The following is a 14,377-nucleotide window of genomic DNA, read 5'->3' as shown; positions in this document are numbered from 1 at the left end:
CAGATGGACATATGTGATATGGAGAAAACAGGATGAGGAGAATAGGGAATGTGAGGCATAGGGGTTGACATTTTATATAAGATAGTCAGGGAGGGTCCTCACTCATAAGTTGACATATGAGCAAAGACCTGAAGGACAGTCACAGAGCTAGAATTAGAGATATCTGAAGGAAGAGTGTTTCAGACAGAGGCAACAGTAAGTGCCAGAGACCTGACCTAAGAGCTTGCTTCATGTGTTCTTCCACAGAATCCAGTGAGGCTCATGTGGAATGAGTTAAGAGGTAAAAAGTGGGAAATGAAGTCTGAGACATACGTGAGAAGCCAAATGGAGTAGAGCTTTAAATCCATTACTGGGATTTTTGTTTTTATGTTGAATGACATAAGAAGCTGTTGGAGGGTTTGAAGCAGGAACATGTTATGATCTGACTTAAATCCAAAGGATCCCTGTGGCTATAGTTAGAAGGGTACCTGGGGTGCCTGGGTGGCTCAGTTGGTTAAGTGCCGGACTCTTGATTTTGGCTCAGGTCATGATCTCACAATTCATGAGTTCAAACCCTGCATCAGGCTCTCCACTAACAGTATGGAGCCTGCTTGAGATTCTCTCTCTTTCTCCCTCTCTCTCTCTGCCCCACCCCTACTCACACTGTGTGTCTCCTTCTCAGTAAGTAAGCAAGTAAGTAAGTAAGTAAGTAAGGCTACTGTACATTCTAGGTAAGACACAATGGTTGTTTGAACCTACGGTGGTACAGGTGGTAAGAAGTGGTCAGATTTGAGGATATATTTTGGAGGTAAAATCTATAGGATTTGTTGATGGATTAGATGCAGAGTTTGATAAAAAGATGAGTGAAGGATGACTGAGAATTTGAGGTTGAGCAGCTAGGAAACTGGAAGAACCGTGAACTGAGACTGAGAAACTGTAAGAATAGCTAAGTAGACATTCAGTTAAAGATAGGTGAAGTCTGGGTTGAAGATTTATAAGGAATTATCAGTGTATAAGTGAAACAAATGATTAGATTTATGAGATCATCCAATGAGTGTCTATTGATAAGGAAGAAATGTCAGAGGATTGAGCCCTGGGGCCATCTGACTTTGAGAGATTGGGGAGATGAGGAACTAGCAGCGGAGGGACTGAAAAGGAGTGGCTTTTTAGAAATGAGAAGAATCAAGAGAGAGGTATCTTTGAAACCAATCATAATTTTTCAAGAAGGAAAGTGTGTTTGATCAATAGGTATTTGTTAAGCTTTTTGTTAGGGAAAAAAAAAAAAGTATTCTGTTTTTGCATCTAAGATACTTCGTTTGAGTAATATAGTATATTCTGAACCTAAATTATTTTGCAGCCCCAGGTTTTCTCTTCCCAAAATGACATATTCATAACATTCTTTACTAAATATTCCCATACTGGGGGTGGGAATTGGTATTTCATAGTCCACTGTCACTTCCAGGCCCCTTGTCTTTATTACCTTCTTTCCTCTTTTAGGCTTATTTTACTCACTTTTATCTTTTACCCCTGCTCATTGCTGTCATCCACTAACTTAGTTTTGTTCTCTCTATTCACATTCAAAGTCTAGCACAGAATCAGTGCTTAGTGAACACAGCGATGCACATAAATTGTACAAATCATTACCATGTAGATAAGTCTGTTGAACATCACTGTTATTGAGCAACTGAGAAAATACAAGTTGAAAGAAGAGAAAAATGATTCTAGTAAACAATGTGAGGAACTAAAAATTGAGAGCTACTGGCAGTGAATTTGACCTCTAAAAATAGATGACCCAAAGGGTGCCTGGCTGGCTCAGTCAGTGGAGCGTGTGACTCTCGATCTCAGGGTTGTGGGTTCCAGCCCCATGTTGGATTTAGAGATTATTGAACAATAAAATCTCTTTAAAAAATAATAAAAAGGGATGACACAAGAGAGAGGGAACTCTTTTGCAGTGGCCATATTGAGTTCTCTTTTATTCCCGTGGAGTATAACTATTGTTATGGATTGAGTTGTGTCCCCCTAAAATTCATTCGTGGAAGTTAAAACCCCTAGTACCTGTAATGTGAGTGTATTTGGAGATACGGTCTTTACAGGTTAAATGAGGTCATTGGGGTGGGTCCTAATACAAGTGGTGCCCTGTAAAGAGGGATTTAGGACACAGACATAGAGAAGACAGCCATTTACAAGCCAGGGAGTGAGGCCGTAGAAGAAACCCACCCTACCGACACCTTCCAATCTCCAGAACTGTGAGGCAAAAAATGTCTTTTGTTTGAGCCACCTAGTCTATGGTACTTAGTTGTGGTAGCACTAGCAAACTAATATAGCCCTTTGAGGCTTTTGGCTGCATGGCCTAAAGTCCTAGAAAATAGTATCCTTTTGCTTGGTTGTTAGAACAGGCCCTGCTCAGAATCTTAACCTTCCTTATTGACTGCATCTTAGTGATGTGCTTAGGACCTTACAAATTATTGCCCATAATAATTTGAAGAACAATTACAGCACAGTTTTAAAATGATGCCTACTCTAACTGTATACTACATTTCTGTTTGTTCCTTGATAGGAAAGGATGGATGGGTCTGTTTTAGGCAAGCTTGATGGTGGCTCTTATGTGTCTTAGATGGGTCTGATCAACCTTAAGAGGCATAATAAATATGATCATGATTTGGGTTGAATTAATTAACCTGTAACTTTATTTTAAAGTTTATTTTGAGAGAGAGAGAGCAAGGGAGGGGCAGAGAGAGGAGAGAGAATCCCAAGTAGGCTCTACTCTGTCAGTGTGGAGTCCAGTGCAGGGATCGATCTCATGAACTGTGAGATCGTGAACTGAAATCAAGAGTCAGATGCTTAACTGACTGAGCCACCCAGGCGCCCTTACCCTATAACCTTTAGTTATCTTGTACATCTTCCAAGAATATGATTCCAGCCTATTGATTGGCATTCAGACATGGGTATTGCATTGTTGACATAACCTGATTTGAAGGGATGCTAGATACGGTCTATGGTGTAACTGGTATCCCTGAAGAGAGAAAAGGCAATTGTGTTTTTGGCTATTCCCTGGCCCAGCTAGGCCTCCTGGGGATAAGAATTTGGTGTTGGCAACTTCTTGAAACATAGAATGGTTTATATTTTGATTCAGTTTTAAACTGCCATAGACTTTGTCAGCCCTGTAGTTGGGAGGGTTTGCAGCAAGAACTCCTTATTAGAGTTTATATTGGAAGGGTTCTAGCTCTAGTCCACTCCCTACTGTATAGGAATTTTTTTTTTAATTTTATTTTTTTAAATATAATTTATTGTCAAATTGGTTTCCATACAACATCCAGTGCTCATCCCAACAAGTGCCCTCGTCAGTGCCCATCACCCACTTTCCCCTCCCCCTCACCCCCCCATCAACACTCAGTTTGTTCTCAGTATTTAAGAGTCTCTTATGGTTTGCCTCCCTCCCTCTCTGTAACTCCCCCCCCTTTCCCTCTCCCATGGTCTTCTGTTAAGTTTCTCAAGATCCACATATGAGTGAAAACATATGGTATCTTTCTTTCTCTGACTGACTTACTTCACTTAGCATAATATCTTCCAGTTCCATCCATGTTGCTGCAAATACCCAGATTTCATTCTTTCTCATTGCCAAGTAGTATTCCATTGTATGTATAAACCACATCTTCATCCATTCGTCTGTTGATGGACATTTAGGCCCTTTCCATAATTTGGCTATTGTTGAAAGTGCTGCTGTAAACATTGGGGTACATGTGCCCCTATGCATCAGCACTCCTATATCCTTGGGTAAATTCCTAGCCGTGCTATTGCTGGGTCATAGGGTAAGGAATTCTTTTTTATACAGTGTCTAGTAAAAAGCTATTCAGCCTTCACTTAAACATCTTCAGCAAACAAATTCACTGCTGAAGTTTGCAGCTGGTACTAATTCAGCCCTCTGACCCCTCCTGTGTCACATGTGTGAGAGGCTTTTTGTAGACTTTTACAGCAAAGGACAGGTGTTCTTTTGGACTTCCTCCAAGACTAGGCAGCCTTTGAAACCCCTTTTTGGTAGTGTCAAGATTGTTTCCTGCCAAAGAGAAAGCACTATTTTCATTTTACCAACACCTGCTTTCCTTGTCTGTCTTTTTTTAAACAACTGCTTTTCAAAGTGACTCTAAAAGAGGAACATCTCTAGAACTTGTTCTTATCCTGGCCCTGTTGTGGTCAAATTACTTCACTTCTTTCTGCCTCAGTTTTCTACATCATTAAAATGGGGATAAAAATAGCCCTTCAGGGGTTGCTGTAAGGATTAGATGAGTCAATACATGTACAATTGTTGAGAATACTCAGGCTGCTATAACAGTTACTGTGTTGCTGTTTTTGTTGGAAAACTCACATGTTGCTGATCCCCACACTTCATGTTGCTTCTGTTCGTTTTCTCATATTCTTATTTTCCCTTGGATAGCTCTAGGTATCACTTATCATAATGTCCTGCCCACGGAAGCTTTGTTACTGGCAGCTGGGTGCTCTTCTGCCCTCACATGCGGTTTCACTATTTGCTACTAAAAATTGGCCAGTTGGGGTGCAGCAGGATGTGGACTAAAATGAGAAAAACTCTTTTTGGGCTATTTTTGACAGTGAGGAAAATTCATTAAACTAGGTTTAAAGTGTTTCATTTTCCCTCTCCTCATAGGTAAGGGAAAGAACAGCTTGAGAGTATCGTCAGGAAATAGGATTCTCCGATTAAGAAAGGGAAAGTGCTTTTTTTTTGTTTGTTTTCTTTTTTTTTTTAAATGTTTATTTTTTTTTATTTTTATTTTTTTTTTTTAATTTTTTTTTCAACGTTTTTTTATTTATTTTTGGGACAGAGAGAGACAGAGCATGAACGGGGGAGGGGCAGAGAGAGAGGGAGACACAGAATCGGAAACAGGCTCCAGGCTCCGAGCCATCGGCCCAGAGCCCGACGCGGGGCTCGAACTCACGGACCGCGAGATCGTGACCTGGCTGAAGTCGGAGGCCCAACCGACTGCGCCACCCAGGCGCCCCTTAAATGTTTATTTTGAGAGAGAGAGCCACGCGTGCAGATGCACACATGCGAGCGGGGGAAGAGCAGAGAGAGTGAGGGAGAGAGAATCCCAAGCAGACTCCACACTCAGCATAGAGCCTGACATGGGCTCTATCCCACCACTGAGAGATCACAACCTGAGCCGATATCAAGAGTTGGACACTTAACTGATGGAGTCACAGCCCATGTTCTTTTGCTTTTTAAATAGAAAGGTAAAGTAAGGAAGAATACTAGCTGTGACTTAACCTCAGGAAACTTTGTATAGCAGAGAATTTTTCATAGATCCTGGCTACAGGTAACTCTGAATAAACGTATAGTTCTATTTGGCAAGATGCCACAGGCTTGTTCTTGGATTGTTCAACTTCAAGAAGCTGAAGGTTTCTAAATGGCATTTCTGTTTCTGGAAGTAGGAAAATTTTGTTCACTAAAAAACTCTTTTTTAAATGTTGTATTATAGAAACTCTCAGAAACATTACAAAATACAAAGAGTATTTCTATCTTGAGTGTCTACTTCTATCTTGAGTGTCTACTTATCAGCTCATGGTCAGTATATTATCTCTTCTGCATCTCTGCCTATTCCCCCCAACCTGATTATTTTAAAGCAAATCCCAGACTGTATCATTTTATCTGTAAATATTTGTTCTTATAGACTTTTCCTACATTCTGAATTTTGCTCATTGCATCCCTGAGTGGTTATTTAACATAGTTCTTATGACCTCTGTGTTTCTCATAAACTGGTGGCTTGATCTGATTCTAGTTTGATTTGGGGGGGGGCCAGAGAAGAATACTTAGTAGTTGGTTTGCAGTGTACAATTGTCAGGAGGCAGGTTGAACTCTTTCCCATGTTTTGATAGTATTGGCCATTAATAATTGTCACCTTAGACCCATTATTTTATTAAAAGTTTGCAAAAAAAAGTTGATATTCCCATTCCCTTTCCATTTATTAGCTACAATACTTACACAAAAGGAATTTCCCCCTTGTTATCTATTTGTTACCCTTACTCTTGAGTCAGTTTAGCTAGATTCTTTCCTGGGCCTTCATCCTGATGCCTCAGTGTCACCAGTTTCTTTGTCTTGTTTCAAACCTGGTAACTACTCCTTTGTAGTGAAGATTCTATACCCAGAGTAGTGCGACAGAAGATTTTTGTGTGTGTAAAGACCCTTGGAGCTTGCCATTTAAGTAGCTGCTAACTGATTGCTAAACTGAAGAAAACCTTGGCTTCCTCTTTTGGCTCCTAGTAGTCATCCTGGGACACCATTTATGTAGACCCTTGTTACATAGGTGCTCCGAGAGGTGAGAACTGATCCAGATGGCAAGAACCCAACAGCCCAGGCAATTGCAAAGATAAATGTTATTTCTTAGGGTTCTTTAGGAGGGGCTCTTGCAACAGCTTCTCTTTCTTGTCCCTGGATGCTACAGGAAGAGAAACCAATGCCAATCCTGATTGTCATAGGGGCTCAGGTCAATCCCTTCTTTTGTCTTGGTAGATAGGAGGTTTGGAACTGGAGAGTTCTGGACACAAATAATTTTCAATGATTTATCAGATAGATAGAGTTATCAAGCATAGAAGAGTTAATTTTCATGGTTTGCCTTCAGGATAAATTCCTAGAATTGCGGATGCTGAGTCAAAGAATAAATGCATATGTAGTTTTATTAGCTATTGTCCAGTTTCCCAAAATAGTGGTTATATCATTATGTATTTCCACCAGTGGGTATAAGATAATGTCTACAGTAGTCTCCTCTTATTTGCAGGGGACCCACCAAATGCCTGAAACCATGGATAGTACCCAGCCATGTGTATGCTATGTCTTTTCCTATATGTACATACCAGTGATAAAGTTTAATTTATAAATTTGGCACAGTAAGAAATTAACAGCAATAACTAATAATAGAACAGTTATGACAATATACTGTAATAAAAGTTATGTGACTGTGGTCTCTCAAATATCTTGTCCTCATTCTTCTTGTGATGATGTGAGATAATAACATGTCTACATGATGAGCTGAAGTGAGGTGAATGATACAGGTACTATGATGTAGCATTAAGTACTACTGACCTTCTGACGTTATGCCTTCCCGACTATGGGTAACTGAAACTACCAAGACCAAAATTTCCGATAAGTGGGGACTTCTGTTGTATGTCAATTATACTTCAATTAAAAATAAAAAGAAATTAAAAATTAAAAAGCAGGGGGACTACTGTATTTGCTCATAGCCCTGCCAACTGAATAGATTATCAAGCTTCTGAATTATTTCCAATCTGATGGGTGAGAAATAGTATCTCAAAGTAGCTAACTAAAAAGTCATATTAAATTGTTCCTTAAGGATAAAGAATGTATTTCCCAATCTTATGTGGAGGGAATTAGTTTTCCTGTCCTAGGAAATTAAGGTGGAATCATCCATTATTTCATTCAACTGTATACTAGATACTCTGAGTGGGAGAATAGGCCCAAATTGGCAGTAGGAAAGTTCCCAGCACATGGTGGAGTGAGAGAGAATGCTGTTTATCCAGTAAGCTTTCAGCCTTCAGCCTTATTCATTTCTATTACAGCCATTCTGATAACATTTCAGGTGATTGCTCTGGAGGTTAGCAGCTATTAAAAAAAAAATAATTTCAGGGGCACCTCGGTGGCTCAGTCACTTGAGCATCCAACTCTTGATTTCGGCTCAGGTTATGCATTGTTAGGAAAAACTTTTGTTCTACCCTTTTAGTTCAGTGCCTGGGGGCCTGTGACTTAAACTGACAAAGGAAAGATTAATAGGAGGAAAGGCATACAATTTTTATCAATATTTACACATATAGGAATTCACAGAAAAGAAATGTAACTCAAAGAACTGGTTAGACTCAGAAGCTTACGTATCCTTTTACAAAGGAAAGACGATTTGGGCTTTAAGGCATGATAAATTGTAGGGAATAATAGGAAATATGTGAAGGAACTAATGGAACATTATGCAGTGTTTATGTTTATGCAAACACATTGTAGCTCTTCTCTCCCAGGTACAGAGGGACACATTCCTCAAAGGGAAATTTGCCTGGTTTCAGGCAGATAATGAGAGGACAGAGAATTCTTTCCTTTTCTTTTGATTCTCAGTTGCCTTTGGCTTCAAAAAATCCTTTTGCCAACGTAGCGTATTTTGGGGTGGCAAATTCTGGTCACCTCCAGCATCTTTGGCAGAAATATTACGGTTTCTGAAAAAGGATGGTGTGTTCTTCTTGTTGCATCCTATCAGGTGATACAGGCTTTCATTATATCCCATTACTGTGAAATTAACCTTGATCACTTGATCTGCTAGTTTCTCTGCTCTAAGATTATTTTTTTCCCCTCTCTAATTAACAAGTATTTTGAGGGAAATTTCTTGAAATTATGTAACTACCCCACTTCTCATCAAATTTTAACTCACTATTTTTAGCATTCATTGATGTTTCTTGGCTGAATTATTATTCTATGCTGGTTGCCAAATGGTATTTTTCAAATTCCATCATTTTTTCTGCACTCGTCTGTTGGCACTGCACTGTAAAGAAAAGCTTTTTCTTCTCCCTGTTCATTTTTTCTCTCGTATCAGCATGAATTCAATGGGCTCTTATTTTATTTAGTGGGTTGTAATCTGTTAATAACATTATATATTTTGATATTCAAATTGTACCATATTTAGTCAAGAGGAGTCTCTTATGCTGGTGGCTGCTGCTGCTGCTTTTTTTTTTTTTTTTTTTTTTAACATTTCCCCACCATTCTTTGAGAACTTCCTAATTTTCTGGCTCTGTAAGACATTCCTGGATGGCTTATTTTGTATCTTCCCTGCTCTAGCCCTTGTATTAGCCATTTCTCCAAAGAACATGGTTCCTTTTAGTGGAGAATGGTATTTAAAAGCCAAGATATGGGTGATAGGCATGGTTGCTGATATTTGGGTTCACTGTTCCTAGAGAATGTGTATATATGTAATATGCATGTGTGAGTGCCTTCTTCCCCCAACCCTCCAACCACTTGGCCATCATCATAATAATCTAATGGCTTCTAGACTGAATTATTCAGGAAAGAAGAGGAGGAAGGAGGATTCTTAGGTCCACTAAGTACATAAGATATAGTCTTAGATGCCTGTATAATCAAAAAAAAAAAAAAAAAAAAGTTTACTGAGATACAGTTTATATACTGTAAAATTCACCAATTCCAAGTTATCCAGTGGTTTTTGATGAGGTTCTGGGGTGACAGAGGTGGGGTGGTTCGGAGCTGATGGTCAAGAAAGAATTCTTGAAGACATCATTGGTGCAAAAAGGTGATTTTATTAAAGCACAGGGAGAGGACCTGTGGGCAGGAAGAGCTGACTTGGACCCTGTGGAGAGACTGGTTATATATTTGGGATTTGGGAAGGTAAAGTGGAGGGAAGTTTCCAATGAGATTTTCATATGCTAAAGAAGACTCACAGGATACTGGAGGCCTAGCTCTTGTCAAGAACCAACCCCCATCACCCCAAAAAACCTCATCAGTTTTTGTCAAATTTGTAAAATTGTGCAGCTATCACCATAATCTAAATTTAGAATATTTCCTTAACCCAAAGAGTTTCCTTGTGCCCATTGTACCACTGTACTGTTTCTCCTAGGCAACCACTTACCTTAGGCAACCACTGATTTGATTTTGGCTGTATAAATTTGCTGTTTCTGAACATTTCATGTAAATGGAATCATATACTTTGTAGTTTGTTTCTGGTTTCTTTCTTTTAGCATAATTTTTTTGAGGCTTATTTGTTGTAGCACACATCAGTAGTTCATTCTTTTTTATTCCTGAATAATGTTTCATTGTATGGGTAGACCACGTTTTGTTAATCCATTCACCAGTTGATGGACATTTGGATTGTTTCTAGTTTGGGACTATTAGGTGTAAATATTGCTATGAACATTTGCATACATGTCATTGTGTGGATATATGTTTTCATTTCTCTTGGACAGAATCCTAGGAATGAAATTGTGTTGTATGGTAAATTTATACTTAACTTTTTAAGAACCTCCAAACTGTTTTCTGCAGTGGCTATATCATTTTATATTCCCACCAGCGATATTTGAGGGGTTGTTTTTCTACATCCTTACCTGCACTAGATATTTTGTCTTATTGATTATAGCCATTCTATTGGGTATGTAGTGGTAGCTTATTGTGGTTTTGATTTACATTTTCCTGATGATTAGTGATATGGAGCAGCTTTTCATGTACTTTTTGGCCATGCATGTATCTTCTTAAGAGAAATGTCTATTCAAGTCCTTGGCTCGTTTAAAAAAATTTTTTTTAACGTTTATTCATTTTTGAGAGACACAGAGAGACAGAGCATGAGTGGGGGAGGAGCAGAGAGAGGAGGAGACATAGAATCCCAAGCAGGTTTTAGGCTGTGAACTGTTAACACAGAGCCCACATAGGACTCAAACTCACTGACCGACTGCGAGATCATGACCTGAGCTGAAGTCGGACTCTTAACTGACTGAGCCACCCAGGTGCCCCTCAGGTCCTTTGCTCATTTTATTTATTTATTTTTATTTATTCTTTCCTTTTATTGTATTTATTTATTTTTATTCTTGAGAGAGAGAGAGAGAGAGCATAAGTGAGAGAGGGGCAGAGAGAGAGAGAGAGGGAGACACAGAATCCAAAGCAGGCTCCAGGCTCTGAGCTGTCAGCACAGAGCCTGAAATGGGGCTTGAACTCATGAACCGTGAGATCATGACCTGAGCCAAAGTCGGACGCTTAACTGACTGAGCCACTCAGGTGCCCATCTTTGCTCATTTTAAAATCTGGTGTTGTTTGTTGTAGGAGTTCTTTATATATTCTAGACATTAATTTTCTATCGTGTCTTTGATTGATTTTGTTCTGGTCCCTTTTGGATTACTAATTATTTTAAAAAGAGGTATGTTCTTCCTAGTCTAAATGTTTCCATGAAGTTTATGTGGAAGAAGAACCAAGGCAGTGAAGTGGACTGTTTGGAAGTGTCTGTGGTTGATAAGTAAGCTCATTATATTGCAGTTTTTTTCTCTCTAGTTGTTAAGTCTGTGCTTAGGCCTCTACACTATGGTCCCAAATAGAGTTCAGGAAACAAACTCATATAACCATTTAATCACTGTGTCTTTGGTTCCTTAAAATGGTCTTTCACTAATTCTCTTTCTAATTACTTTGCCTCAGAGTTTACCTCATCATTGAGTTTTAGTAATTTTTAAAATTGACATTATATTAGTTTCAGGTATATAATATGATGATTCGATATTTGTATGTATTGTGAGTAATCACTACAATATGTCCAGTTAACATCCATCACCATACACAGTTATAGGCTTTTTTTCTTGTGATGAGAACATCCAAGATCCCCTCTCTTAGCTCCTTTTAAATATGCAATACAGTATTATTAACTAGAGTCACCATGCTCTACATTAAATTCCCATGACATTCATTTTATAACTGGAAATTTGTATCTCATTTTGCCCCCCACCTCCCACCCCACCTCAGGCAACCACCAGTCTGTTCTCTATATCCATAAACTCAGTTTTTTGTTTTAGATTTAGCATATAGATGAGATCATGTGGTATTTATCTATTTCTGTCTGACTTATTTCACGTAGTATAATGCCCTTGAGATTCATCCATGTTGTTGCACTTGGCAAGATTTCATTCTTCGTTATGGCTGAATAATAATCCACTGTCAGTATATGCCATATTTTCTTTATCCATTTATCCTTTCAATGTCTATAATTTTAATTTATAAGACATTTAATTAAATTCTTTTCCATACCCAACAATTCTTATTTCATTACTGCTAGTTTTGCATTAATCTTTATTTTTAAAATGCTATTCATTTATATTTCTGATAAGCTAAAGTGTTCTGTATTTGCAGGTCTTTCCCAGGTTTCTTTCTTTCTTTCTTTCTTTCTTTCTTTCTTTCTTTCTTTCTTTCAAGCACGTGCAAGAGGCACCTGGGTGGCTCAGTCAACTAAGTGTCTGACTCTTGATTTCAGCTTAGGTCATGATCTCACAGTTCATGAACTGAACCCTGCACTGGGTTCTGTGCTGACAGTGCAGAGTCTGTTTGGGATTCTCTTTCTTCCTTTCTCTCTCCCCTATCCACTTCCTCTCTCTTGCTGTTGCTCTCCCTCAAAATAAAGAGCGACACTAAACTGACTGAGCCACCCAGACACTCCTCAGATTTCTATTAGTTGAATTTCGACTTAAAGAAATTCATCTTCCCATTATTGATTGTATTGTCTGACTTTCTTAACATTGGATTTCTTAAAGTGTTTTGACTACTGTTGTGAATGGTTTTCTACATAGTTATTGCTAGTATATGCAAAAATTACAATTTTATATCTTTCCATGCTATCCTCATTTTTTTGTTTTCTCTTTTTTTCTTTTTTCTTTTTTTTACTTTAATTGGCCAGAGCTTCTGGCATTAGGTTTCGGGATAGCAATTAGAGTAGGTACCCTTGTGTTTTTCCTTGGCCTCAAAGGGAATATAGTTTTCCTTGAGTATAATTTTTCCTTTAAATTTTGAGTAAAGATCCTTTTTGAAATTAAGAAAATGTCTTTTGTTTTCTGTTTTCTTGAGAATTTCTTTATATTCAAAGGTATATATCAAATACTTTTTCTCTTTATTTTTCTCTCAAATGTTGATACATTTCAGTTGTACAATATGAAAAAATCACATTTGCTAATATCAACATCACTCTTATCAGCAAAGTATAAACATTGGGAAGCAGTCAAAATCACAATACAAGTTTTTCAAAATTCTGATTTTTGCTTAAAAGTTTAAATTTATCATTGGCAACAAATACTTTCAGTTGTTTTCCTTAAAGTGATAAGCTTGTTTTGTTCATTTCCAGAAAATGTTTGCAGGTTCTTAAGTCTGAATAACTGTAAAATGATGTTCATGGAAAAAAAAGTGGCTCACAAACAATGGCATGTCTTCTTCAACACAGTTATTGTACTTTGATAATTCAGCAGTAGTATTTAATGCATAATTAATCATTTTGTCATGTAGAATATTTAAAAGATAGTCAATATTTTTAAAACGTAACCTCTACACTCAACATGGGGCTTAAACTCACAACCCCAAATTCAAGAGTCACATGCTATCCAAACTGAGCCAGGCAGGTGCCTCTAAAGAGTGTCAGGATTTAACGAAATTACTAATTGTTATTGCTGCAATAAGAACATTCTAAGTGAATCTAGTTGTCTCCCCCCAACCCCCGCAAATGAATGGTTGTGAAAAAAACTATGACTACTTTAATTTGTGCTGAGGTGCTTCAGAAGTTTTACCCACTTTGATGTTGTAAAATCAGTACAAATGTTACCCAGTGAAAAAAGCCAAATGATGTCTCAGTGTTCCTATAAAAATAGTTTTGACTTTGCAGTCCTTTTGAAGGGGCCTCAGGGCCCTTCTGGGGTCTGTGGACCTACTTGATCACAGTATTTTTTAAAATTAAGTTTGCTAAAATTTTATAGAATTAAAACATATATATTTATAAAGGAAATGGGCCCATAATTTTCTTAGGCTGTTGTTATCTGGCTTTGAATCAAAGTTATACTATTGTTATAAAATAACTTAGGCAGCTCTCCATCTTACTCTATTTTCCTGCACAACTTTATAAGACATGAATTACTTGTTCCTTGAAAGTTTGTTAGTTTTCTCCTACAAAGCTACCTGGCGTGTGGTGGGAGTTGCGTGGAGATGCGCAATAAATTCTGTAATGAAAGGTTATACAAAATTCAGTGCCAGTGTGTGGAAACCAACGTCTCATTTTGCTCTGGAGAACACAAGGAAAGCTTTAGAGATAAGGAAACTCTTGACTTGAGAAGAGAGGAATTGACACACACTTGTCAGGTAGACCTTGTATTTAATAGAAGCAATAGCATGTGCAAGGGAGTAGAAACATAATGGCATGGACTTGTTTAAGCATTGGGGTGTAAAGTGTGGGGAGAGTGGATTTGTAGAGAGATGATAGGACAAATCAGCGTGGGGCCATATCATGGCATGGCATGCTAATAACTAAGTTAGATATTTACTTGGCTCTGGCAGTTGTCAGAGGATTTTGAGCAGAGGTTTGGGGTGATCATTTGCTGGTTTTCTTTAAACATACTGCTATAGGTTAGATTCGAACCATGGTTGTACCAGTTAAAATGCGCCGTAATCACTACTATCATGTTACTGCTTAATACACATTTCTTCTATCTGGGCAAATCTTCTATCACAACCACCCTCTTCCTGTTCACTTTACATATGTGTAATCCACCCACATTTTAAATTTAGCTTTTATTTTGTCAAATATATGGACATAATTTTATTTTCTTTTTTCTTTTTTTTTTTTTTAAAGTTTTTTTTTTTTTTTTTTTTTTTTTTTTTTTT

General features: G+C 37.9%; 1 protein-coding gene across 4 annotated transcripts in view; it reads left to right on the top strand.

Moving 5' to 3' along the window:
* MAST2 (microtubule associated serine/threonine kinase 2) overlaps positions 1–14,377 on the top strand; it is a 219,378-nt gene that overhangs the window by 121,665 nt on the left and 83,336 nt on the right. The gene's annotated exons all lie outside the window — the stretch shown is intronic.

This window comes from Panthera uncia, assembly GCF_023721935.1.
Source record: "Panthera uncia isolate 11264 chromosome C1 unlocalized genomic scaffold, Puncia_PCG_1.0 HiC_scaffold_4, whole genome shotgun sequence".
Classification (NCBI taxonomy): Eukaryota; Metazoa; Chordata; class Mammalia; order Carnivora; family Felidae; genus Panthera; species Panthera uncia.
Note: the sequence above shows the minus strand (reverse complement) of the source record. Positions and strands in the feature narration are given on the sequence as shown.